Source organism: Macaca fascicularis, chromosome 12, assembly GCF_037993035.2.
Source record: "Macaca fascicularis isolate 582-1 chromosome 12, T2T-MFA8v1.1".
NCBI classification, from domain to species: Eukaryota; Metazoa; Chordata; class Mammalia; order Primates; family Cercopithecidae; genus Macaca; species Macaca fascicularis.
Genome location: NC_088386.1, coordinates 22,214,838 through 22,227,573, shown reverse-complemented (window position 1 = coordinate 22,227,573; position 12,736 = coordinate 22,214,838). Strand labels below are relative to the sequence as shown.

General features: G+C 39.4%; 1 long non-coding RNA gene across 1 annotated transcript in view; it reads right to left on the bottom strand.

Moving 5' to 3' along the window:
• The window catches only part of LOC135966420 (uncharacterized), a 55,224-nt gene that overhangs the window by 27,860 nt on the left and 14,628 nt on the right, over positions 1-12,736 (bottom strand). The gene's annotated exons all lie outside the window — the stretch shown is intronic.

Genomic DNA, 12,736 nt, shown 5'->3' with positions numbered 1-12,736 from the left:
CCTGGGATGCAGAGGCTGTGGTGAGCCGAGATCATGCCACTGCACTCCAACCTGGGCAACAAGAGCAAAACTCCATCTCAAAAACAAACAAACAAACAACAACAACAAAAAACTGCTATATATCGAGCATCTACTCTGTGCCTTGCCTGCCATTTTCACTTGACCCCTAAAACCACCCCATGCAGTAGGTTGCATTGTCCCAGATTTACAGATTTTAAAAAATGAGATCCAGGCTGGGCACAGCGGCTCATGCCTGTAACACCAGCACTTTGAGGGGCCGAGGCAGGCGGATCACTTGAGGCCAGGAGTTCGAGATCAGCCTGGGAAACATGGCAAAACCTCATCTTTACAAAAAAAATACAAAAATTAGCCAGATGTGGTGGTGTGCATTTGCAGTCCCAGCTACTTGGGAGGCTGGGGTGGGAGGATTACTGGAGCCCGGGAAGTCAAGGCTGCAGTGAGCTGTGATCACACCACTCACTCTAGCATGGGTGACACAGCAAGACCGTGTCTCAAAAAAAAAAAAAAAAAAATACATAATAAAAACAAGAGCCAGAGAATAAATAACTTCCTGACTCCAAAGCTTTGAGTATTTGCCACTACAATTGTCTGCCTCCCTGATTCTCTCGGTGAGACTTAAGATTTTGCAAAGCAAAACCCAGCTCTCACCTTCCCACCCGACGCAGGCTAGAAGTTCCATCAGGGAGCCATTTATATTCAGCAGATAGTAGGGCCTGCATATGATGTACAAGCAAACATTTGTATTCTAATCTATGATTAGAGTTCTGCTTCCAGCTCTGGAGTTCTTACTACATAATTGTGTCCACAAATCATTTGATTTGCTGTTCTGCTTATTTATTCTTTGCATTGGAATTGTTTAGAGTCATTGGACTAACCAAACTTTTAAATGGCAAATTGAACAAGAAGTGAATGTGCTAACATTCAGGCCATATTGATCCAATAGAACACGAAACGGGTCTTTTAATGTACGGATGAAATCTCCAAAGCTATTGACAATTTTCTGCAAGGCCTTTTAATCATCACATGTCTGCTCCGGCTTTTGAATTGCCTAATCTTTGGGTGGTAAAATCACAGCATGTGATTTTAATCTCTTTATAATGGACTAGAGTTCACTTCAAACAAACATGTCTCCCAGTGCCCTTGGTAGGAGGCAGGCAGGGTTGAGAAGCAGGCTCATAGCCACGTGGATTCCCCCAAAAAGCCTGAACTGCACTCTCCATCTGAAAACCACATGGGCATCTGGGCCTGCTGCTCTTATCTCTAACACTGGGTTCCCAAAACACGGTTCCTGGAGCAGCAGCAGGAGCATCACCTGAGAAACTGTTAGAAATGCAAATTCTCAGGCCCTTCCTCAGACCAACCCCCCATGTCACCCCATACAGTGGCTTACCAATAGTATTCATACAGTAAATACGTATGGTTTACTGAGTTCCTAACACAGGAAAAGGGAACAGAATAGCAATGAGTATAATGGAGCACAGAATGGACCTTGGCGTCTTCGCTTCACATTTGCCTGGGGTTGGCTTCTATCCCCCAAGACAGGGGTTTGCTAACTTGAATGTGCATCTGAATCATCTTAAAATACATATTTCTGGGCTCCACCTCTAGAGTTTCTGACTCAGCAGGTCTGGCTGGGAGCCAAGAACGTGCATTTTTAACAAGTTTCCAGGTGATGCGGATGCTGCTGGCACACCTCACTTAGAAAGCCACTGCCCCAGAGGCAGAAGTACCTGCCTCCACTTTCTGCCTCTTTCCTGGCCTTGGATACTATACATATTTTTAAGGCCTTACCTCTCCAAACTTCTCAAAACTTGGCTCAAAAGATTATCTAAAGGCTGGTCCAAAAATTACTAAAACCAGAACAAGAATGGATTTATTTCTCTTTAAAGAAACAGAGAGGACTCTGTCTTAATAAGAGAGCAGTTATTTATTCAAGAGCTAGGAAAGGAGGGATGGCACTGTTATTAGGGATTCATGGTCAATTTTTTTTCTTCCAAGCAGGTAGAGAACACGGGTTCTCGATGTCTGGTTTCTTTTTGTAAGGTTGCTCCAAGGTCACTGGTAGCCTTTAGGGTTTGCCCAGCCACAAGATGGCAGCACTCAGCCAGAATTCACATGAAATGCAATACTGGCCCCCAAACTCCCCTTGCTCTTCAGATGATACCCAGAGCAGTGAACTGATGCATTTGATGGAACTAAAATAGGCTCATTTTCCTCCTGGGAAACCTGGCATTGAAGAAATTCTCCATCTAGTAAACTCAGACCCAGGAACAATGACCCTAAACAAGATTACATGCATTCCATTTAGTCTCTAAAGACATTTCCCACACTCAAATTAGGAAACATGAGGCTAACTGGTCATATGGTACCAACAAGACAATGGAGCAGAATAATAAATCTGTGGGCCTCCCCATATATCTGTGAATATGTGGACATCTTAGTACAAGGCAACTAATGGTGACCTAAAAATAGATATCCATTGAAAGATGCATTAAAAATTTTATATCCTAAGCAAAGTGGAAAGTTGTCTCAAAATATATTCTGTAATCATTAGTCAAAACATGTTGTATTATAAATAAATAGCAAGCATCATTTTCCCATGTCAATTGTGGTGACTCAGTTTGTGTGCTACAAGAGTACTTACTAGCAATAAGCATCTGTGAAATGAAGGGGCTGCCAACACATCCAGAAGGTATGGTGGCGCAATGACAATTCAGAAAATGCCATTCTCCCTCTCTGCTCAATCTCCCACTACTGTCATCTTTCCTAGAGGCTTGATCTGAATTTAAATACATAAGATTTGGGCTCCATCCACACACTTTCCACCCAAATATCTCAGAAAGAGTTACTCATGATTCCCGCAATTCCAATGAAACTGTGGTTTTGTGCTGAGATTATCTGAATAATTGCTTCTATTTTCCTTGGCCTTATAGACAGAACCCCTAAACTTTGTAAGGTCCTTTTCTTCATCTACTGTTCACTAGACCAGTTGTTTCTACATTCATCTGATCAACAGAATCGCCCACAGTCTTATTTTGGTTTTTGAAGTACAGATGCCATGTCACCTTCACCTACTGATTTAAAATTTTGGAAAGGAGGTGGCAGAACTAGAAAGTGGTGTTGGTTTCTAACAAATGTGTAGGAATAGTAACCCAACTGAGGGGGTTCCGATGAGGTTTAGAAACAGCTGCACTAGGGAACACTGCTTTTCAGACCTCAGGACACTTTCTCACCATATTCAGAAAGTCCCATGGGAGCAGTAGGCGGGAAATCTTGAAACTCTCCAGGCTCTTCTTTACAGAGAAGGGACAGCAAGAGATTTACCACAGTCTGAGAGACTCATACAGGCAGATTCACACTTAAGTCCTCTATTACTAGTTCATCCTGTTGGGCTTTGTGGCTCTCATGCCTGTAATCCCAATGTTTTGGGAGGCTCAGCCAGGAAGATGGCTTGAGGCCAAGAGTTCAAGATCAGCACCAGCTTAGGCAACAGAGTGAGACCCTTCATTTAAATTTTTTTTTTTTTTTTTTTTTTTTTTTTTTTTTTTTTTTGGCCAGATGTAGTAGTGGCACACCTGTAGTCCTAGCTACTCAGAAGGCTGAGGCAGGAGGATTGCTTGAGTCCAGGAGGTTGAGGCTGTAGTGAGCTATGATCATGCCACTGCACTCCAGCCTGGGTGGCAGAGCAAAGATCTCGTCCTAAAACAATAATAAAAAGCACTTTCTCATTTTCTGTGGGCCTTGTAAATCACATTTACCAGATATGGGATTGCATGGCAGACAAAGGCCACAATATTCCTGTCTGTCGCTGTGCACTCCTCCAGTCAGACAGATCCTCACCAAGGCCTTGCAATCCATCCCAGAGTCCTGGCAAAGCAGCAGGGAAAGGAAATGAGTGAAAACAAAGACATATGAGCAAAGGGTCAAGTTGCCAGAACTCTTTGAACGGAAGAATCAAAGACTCAGGGAGGAGTTAATCACGTCTCGGAGGGCACTGGGGGCTGTGGGGGCAGCAGGGCCCTGAGGCAGCTGGTGGGGACCAGCACTCACTCCCACACAGAACATCTGTTCACACCCGTGGAAGTGCAGCGAGCTTTTGTTTTTATTAACTGAAAAAGGAGGAAGGCATTTGGTCGGGGTGGTGTTGGGAAAAGTGAGTAAATTGCAAGGTTTGTCCTGGCACCTCCCCACGACCAGCCCCGGGGTTTAAGTCTCTGTGTGGAAGGGTGGTTGTCAGACTTCGGAGACTTGGCTTTCATGAGAAGCTTTTACAAATGTTTTAGGGAAACAGAGCTGCTCCTAGGTCCAGGTGGCACAAAGGTGAGCGGGAGACCTGAATCAGTCAGGGTTCAGAGAAGAGGAACCACTGTGAGTGATATAAAATAAGGGATTTATTATACTGCGGGAGGTGAGACTCTTGTGTGCAGCCTGGTCCCTATGCATCTAGTGTTGACCTTGAAGTTGCTGTAGGTCAGCTGGATTGGCAGTCACAAAGGAAAGCTGGCTGTCGACAAGAGCAAGGACAAACTGAAGCCCACAAGGATGAAGTGGGACTTGCATCTGTCTATTACCTCCAGCCTCCATGCGTTGCCTGGCAGAGCTACAGGATGCCAGCCCCTTCACCACAAAGCTGCACACACACCTGGCCAAGGACTCGAAGAAGCAGGAGATTGGTGAGAGTCACCCCAACCAGACAGCTGATCAGTGACAAACGTGGGCAGGCTGCCAGGATGCCTGCACTGATCAGCAGAGTGAAAACACACTACGGCTGCTTTACTCCCGTGTTACAAATCTCATGCAAAATAGCTCTTGTGAGCAATGCTATCCTGGACCTACAGAGAAAAGGGAATTCTCCAAAGGATAATTCTGGCTTAGCTAGCCTAATACAATGCAGATCTGTGACAAGATTGTCTCCATGCTCTGGTACCTGAAACTGGAAGCTTTGGGCACAGCCGGCATTTCATGCAGCTTGGCATGAACCCTGGAGTACTCCCAGTGAGCACTTTGAACAGGAAAATCATTGCAGCTCTGTCAATCAGCTGCTCGGGCAGTAGACAGCAAAAAGCACGAACTGAGAAGGAAGAAAAGAACACGGCAAACTGTTTCCTGAACATATGAGGCCCCATTCAGGGATTTTGCCAAATAACTAGGAGATACTGTGGGCAGGAAGGGAGTGAGAGAGTGGTAGCGTTGTCATTTGTACATAAATGGAGTTCTGATCTCATTTTGTATGCAGGGCTGGGCATGCCTGGACAAGTTGGTGACACAAGTAAGTGACATATAATGAGAATTTCATAAACCCAAAGATGGAAAGAGATCTGAGAGAGTCATTTCCTGCCTCTCCCCTCTTCTCTCTTCTCCTTCCCTCTTCTCTTCTCTCCTGCTCATGAGTATCCCATGTTTCCACCTTACCATGCCACTGGCAGGTCTCTGAACACACCACACTCTGACACGCTTGGACCTTGGCATTTGTTATGGCCCCAGCAAGGAGAGACCTCCACCCCTCCTACCCTTCCTCACTCTTTTTCCTTGAATAACCTGCATTCAAATTTCAAATCTCAGATCTGTCCTCCCCACTCCCTGACCCCTGGTTAGTTTGAGTCAAGAGACACTCCCATGTACTGTCTACTGATGGCAGTTTGAACATGCCTTTTCTAACGCGCTATCACCCTATTTTTAAGCAGTCTTCTTGAAGTATCATTGGCCCGCAGCAAACTGCCCATGCTTTAACTGAACAATTTGCTAAGTTTTCACATAGGTAGACACCCATGAAACCATCACCACAATCAAGATAGTCAACAATCCATCCCCCTGAAAGTTTATGTATGACTCTTTGTAATGCTTCCCCTCACCTCCCTCAATGACATCCCCATATATCTCATCTGCTTTCCCTCATTCTAGATTAGGTTGGATTTTGTAGATTTGTATTTAATGAAGTCATGTAGCACGTACTCTTTTGGTCTGTCTTCTTTCATATTCAGCATAATTATTTTGACATTCACCCATCTGTGTGTGTGTCAATAGTTCAATCCTTTTTTATTGTCAAGTGGGGTATTCTGGTGTATGGATGGGCCCCATTTGGTTTATTCATTCTCCTGTTGGTGGACATTTGGGCTGTCTCCAGTTTGCAGCTATTACAAATAAAGCATCTATGAATATTCATGTACAAGTCTCTTTGTGGTTATACATTTCCTTTTCTCTTGGGCACATATCTAGGAGTGAAATGGGTGGATATATGATACGAGCATGCTTAATTTTTTAAGAAACTGCCAAACTGTTTTACAAAGTGATTCTTCCTCTTTACATTGCCACCAACAATGCATGAGGGCTGCAGTTTCTCCACATCCTAGCGAACTCTTGATATGATCGATCTTTTTAATTTTAGCCATTCAAATAGATTGGTGGTGATATTTTATAGTGGTTTTAAGTTGCATTTTCCTAGTGATAAATGTTGAACATCTTTTTATGTGCTTATTAGCCATCTATGTATCTTTTTTGGTGAAATGACTCTTCAAATCTTTTGCCTATTTTTTAATTGGGTATTTGTTTTTTATTAAGTTTTGAGTGTTCTTTATATATTTTTGACCCAAGTCCTTTATGAGATATGTAGTTTACAAATATTTTCTCCCAGTCTGTGGTTTGTCTTTTTATTCTCTTAGCAGTGTATTTTAAAGAATAAAAGTTTTTAATTGTGATGAAGTTCAATTCCTCAACATTCTTTTACAGATTATTATCATTCCTAATTCTCTAGTGGCTTCTACACACCACTTGCCTGTGAGCTCCTCCAGGGTAAAGACCACAAGATTCCTCTATCTCTGTATTCCCAGCACCATGGCTTGGCACTTAGAAGACACTGAAATTATAGTTCTTCTGGCTGCATTATTACTCCTGGCTACTATGGGCAGGTCACAAAGAAATGGGGCCTGCACCTCCTGGCATTGCTGTGTAATAATTGCTCCTTTATATGGGAATAGAGTTTTAATCAATGTGACCATTTTTCTTAAGAAAGGAACGCCTACTAAGGCCTCTGTATATTTCCCCATAATATATCTGTGTATTTGCACAGAGGGAGAATGAATAACATAGAAAAATCCTCTCCTGGAGGCGCTCCATTTGGAAATTCTGCTTGTTTTTTCTTTTGATCAGGGAGAGTCCTTTGTTTCTGGAATAAGCAAAGAAAAATCTTATAACAGGGTCTCCCCATAAGCAGAAATCAAAGAGGACTTCTCCAGGAAAAAAAAAAAAAAATCCAAGTAAATTTCACCATGGGCCTGCTATTTTTGCCCAGGGAAAGAGGTTTTAAGAAGGTGATAGGCCAGGCACAATGGCTCATGCCTGTAATCCCAGCACTTCGGGAGGCCAAGGCAGGTGAATCACCTGAGGTCAGGAGTTCAAGACCAGCCTGGCCAACATGGTGAAGCTGCATCTCTACTAAAATTACAAAAATAGCAAGGCATGGTGGCAGGCGCCTTTAATCCCAGTTACTCAGGAGGCTGAGGCAGGAGAGTCTCTTGAACCCAGGAGGCAGAGGTTACTGTGAACCTAGACCGTGCCATGGCACTCCAGCCTGGGTGACAAGAGCGAAACTCGAAGGAGGAGGAGGAGGAGGAGTAAGAAGAAGAGGAAGAGGAAGAAGAAGAAGGAAGAAGGAAGAAGAAGAAGGAAGAAGGAAGAAGAAGAAATTATGTCTCTTCCATGTATGAGAACCACAGCTCAGTTTCCCTCCAGTGGACCCCCTATAGGCTGCTAGCCCCCATCGGGGTCTTCTCCCAAGCACCAACCCAGGAACAATTCTGGCTCAGTCTGGTTGACAGCAATGAAGCACCCATCTAAATACTGTTGAGATGTTGAATTCAGTAGAAAATGAACAGTAGAAACATTTTGACAGGTGTTTGCCTTGTGATGTCCTGAAACATTTCTCTTTCACAATGAAAAGACTCTAAGGATGAATTCCAGTTCCTGAAATATGGAACACTAAGATGACAACCAACGACAACTGCGAAAGTTCTTGCTCCCAAAACCAAGAATTCTTGACAAAATATAATTTTAAAAATATTTTAAATATATAATTAGGCTCACAAGAAAAAGAAAGTAGAAATTTCCGGGTGCCAAAGAGAAGCATAAGGCCAGAGTGGCAACTTAGGAGTTGATAATATAATTACCAGAAGGGAAGTAATATGACGACTTGACTTTTAAAAGTGTAAGAGACAAGACATTGGGCCCAATGCAAGGAGGAGAGTTGGAATTGAGAATCCTCAAGTTGGAACTCTCAAAAATTGATACTCTCTCAGAAAAGACAGACCAGAACAAAATCTGTCAGCACAGATAAACAAGAAATCTTAATCTGTCTCTGCCTGTGTTCTAGATGAGCAAAAATGTCTCCCTTGGGAATCAGAAATCCCCAGAAGACATGAGGCTCAAATTTACTCACCTTTTCTAGGAACTCCTCATTGAGAGATTAGTATAAAAATTTGTCCTAGGCCAGTGAAATCTAGGAGAAATCTACCATAGACAAAAGGTAGAATACACTATAAATGCAAGATTAGACTCTCAACAACTTGAGGTAATAGAATTACAAACTGAAACTTGGTAATGGTTAAAATAATTAAGTATCTAATAAATAAAAAGAAAGCTGTAGGAAAATACAATAACAGACAGCCTATAGACGACCATGATTAACACGGTTGATCTAATAGATATATCAAAATCCCTGTACCTAAGAATTAGAGAATACGCAGTATTACAATTCAGTCAACTTAACAAATGTCAAACAACAAATATCACATAACCATGTTGATCATAATGCAATAAAAATTAACATCTACAACAAAAAAGGTAACCCTCCAGACTCCCATGTGTTTGGAAATAATTTAGGAGTCAATAAATACATTTTAATGATTATTAGAAAATAATTTGCATTGAAAATAAAAATAGCATATGTCAAACTTCAGGTAATAGAGCATAGGCATCACTTAGAGGAAATTGTATAGAATGTGTATATAACTGAAGAAAGTCCGAGAATTAGTGACCTAAGTATCCAACTCAAAAAGTTGAGAAAAGAAGAACAAAGTAAACCCCCCACCCATCAAAAAATGAACAGACAAAATTATAAAGATGAGTAGAGAAATTAATAATAAAAGAGAAACAGAAAATGTCAATAAAACCAAAAGCATTTATTTGGAAAAAAGCGAAGTAAATTTGACAAACTTCTGACAAAGATTGATTAAGATCGATTTAAAAATTATACACACACACCACCACCAATGAAGAAATATAAGAAAGAACCTAACTTCAAATGCAGTGGAGATTTTCAGAAATCATAGGACGATACTATGAATAACAATACCATAAACATTTGAACATTTAGATTGAAAGTACAACATTCCAGAAAAGGTACAATATTCTAGAAAAATGTTATCAAAACTATCCAAGAATATGTATGAAATTTAGACGGAACTATCATCAGTAAAGGAAGTGAAACAGTACTTTAAAATGTATTCACATACAAGCAGAGAGGCTCACGTGCACACACACACACACAAATATACTAATCAAAAAACCCAAACAAATTATTCCATGGGTACATTTTAAGAAACATAAAAAATACATATTTTCAATGTCATTCAAATTGCTTCAAAGAACAGAAAAAGAGGAAATGCTCCCCACTCATTTTATGAGAGCAATATATCCTTGATACCAAAACCAGACAGGATGGCATAAAAATCAAAAACCGTAGGCCAATCTCAGAAACACAGGAACACACAAAAACTTCATAAACTATTCACAAAAGAAGTTAAGCAATGTGCCAAAAAATCCTGACTGTAGGTTTTATCCTAGAAAGGTTTATTGTTAGGAAATCTATTCATATAATCTGTACAATAATACATTTTTAAAGAAAAATATATAGAAGCAAAAAAAAAGCATTTGATGAAATTAAACTCTCATTCTTGAATTTTTCTTTCCAGCGTTACTGAGGTATACTTCACGAATAAAATTGTATATATTTAAGAAGTACATTATGATGTTTTGATATAAGTATACATTGTGAAATGATCACAATCAAGTTAACACATCCATTACTTCACATAGTTACATTTTTGTATATAGTGAAAACACTTAAGATCTCTCAGCAACTTTTAAGTATACACTATAGTATTATTAACCATAGTCATCATGCTACGCCTTAGATCCCCAGAATTTTTTCATCGTATAACTGAAAGTTTGTATCTTTTGTCAGACATCTCCCCATTTCCTTCTCCCCTTTCTCTACCCCCTGACAACTACCAGTCTGTTTCTATGAGTTCAATCTTTTTAGATTCCACATGTAAGTCTAATCATGCAGTATCTGCCTTTGTCTTATTTCACTTACAGTAATGCCGTCAAGCTCATGCATGTTGTCACAAACGGAAGAATTTCCCTCTTTAAGGCTGAATATTGCATTGTACATGTACCATATTCTCTTTATCTGTTCATCCATTCATGGATAGTTAGATTGTTTCTATGTCTTGATTACTGTAACTAATAAACATGGGAGTACAGGTATCTTTTTGAGAGGTCTTATTTTGTTTCCTTTGGATGTATATCCAAAAGTGGAATTGCTAGATTGTATGGTAGTTCTATTTTTAATTTCTCGAGGAACTTCCATACCATTTTCCATAATGGCTGAATCAATTTGGATGCCCACCAACAGTGCACAAGCGGTTCCCTTTCTCCTCATTCTCACAAACACTTATCTTTTTGATAATAGCCATCTTAGAAGGTATGAGGTGATATCTCATGGTGGTTTTGCTTTGCATTTCTCTGTTGATTAGTGATGGTGAGCACCTTTTCAGATACCTGCTGGTTATTTGTATGTCTTCGTTGGAAATACGTTTATTTATTTAGGTATTTTGTTAAGTTTTTAATTGGATTATTTGGTTTCCTTGCTATTGAGTTGTGTGGGCTTCTTACATATTTAGTATGTTGACCTCTTTCCAGATATATGGTTTCCTTATATTTTCTCTTATATGTTACCTTTCATTTTGTTGGTTTTTTGCTTTTGTGTTTTCCATTGGTTTGTTGCTATCCAGACACTTTAGTTTCCCGTAGTCCCACTTCTTTGTTTTCATTTTTGTTGCCTGTGCTTTTAGTGTTGTATTAAAAAAAAAAAAAAAAAAAAAAATCTTTGCCAAGCCCAATCCCAATGTCAAGAAGCTTTTTTCCTGTTTTCTCCTAGGAGTTTTACTAAGTATTACATTTAATGTGTAATTCATTCTGAGTTACTTTATGTAAGTGGTATAAGACAGAGGTCCAATTCCATCCAGTTTTCCCAATACCACTTATTGAAGAGACGGCCCTTTCCCTATCATGTATTATTAGCACCCTTGTCAAATGTTAGACTATATATGTTTGAGTTTATTTCTGGACTCTCTCTTCTTTTCCACTGGCCTCTGTCTGTTTTTATGCCACTGCCGTACTGTTTTGATTACTATTGTTTTATAATACAGCTTGAGATTAGGAAGTGCAATGCCTCCAGCTTTGTTCTTCTCTCTTAAGACTGCTTTGGCTATTTAAGGTCTTTTGTAGTTCCACACAAATTTTAGGATTTTTTTTTTTTTCTGTTTCTGTAGAAGATGTTATTGGAATTTTGATAGGGTTTGCATTGAATCTATAAATCACTTTAGCTAGTATGGACATTTTAACAATATTAATTCTTCTAATTGATGAACATAGGATATCTTTCCATTTGTGGTTTTTTTCAATTTCTTTCATCAATGTCATATAATTTCTAATGTACAGATCTTTCACTGACTTGGTTAAATTTAATCCTAAGTATTTTGTTAGTTTTGATGCTATTATAAATGGGATTGTTTTCTTAATTTCTTACTCAGATCATTAATTGTTAGTGTATAGAAATGCGACTGGTTTAATATATGTTGATTTTACAACCTACAAATTTACTGATTTATTAGTTCTTTTACGGTTAATATTTATAAGATCATGTCATCAGCAAACAGGCACTTTTACTTTTTTTCTGTTTTGAATTTCTTTCATATCCTTTTCTTGCCTAATTGCTCTGACCAGGGCTTCCACTACTATGTTGAATATAAATGAGAGGAAGAACCTTTTGGTTCCTGATCTTAGGAGAGAACTTTTCGGCTTTTCACCTTTTAATATTAGCTGTAGACTTGTTATATATGGCCTTTGTTATGCTGAAGTACATTCTATCTATACCCAATTTACAGACAGTTTATATGGTGAAAAGGTGTTGAATACTTTTTCTGCATCTATTGAGGGGATCATGATTTTTATTCTTCATTCTGTGAATGTGGTATATCACATTTATTGATTCATATGTGTTACAACATCCTTGCATACCAGGAATAAATTCCACTTGATCATGGTATTATCCCTTTAATGTGCCATTGAATTTGATTTGCTAATATTTTGTTGAAGATTTTTTACATCCTTTTCTTTATCAAGGATGTTTGCCTGTAATGTTCTGGTGTCCTTCTTTGGCTTTTGTCTTAAGGTAATACTGTTCTCATAGAATGAGTTTAGAAGTGTGCCTTCCACTTCAATTTTTTTAAAGAGTTTAAGAAGGGTTGGCATTAATTCTTAAGTGTTTGACAGAATTTGTCCATGAAGCCATGTGGTCCTGGACTTTTCTTTGTTGATAGATTTTTGATTACTGATTCAATATCCTTACTTGTTATTGGTGTCTATATTTTTTATT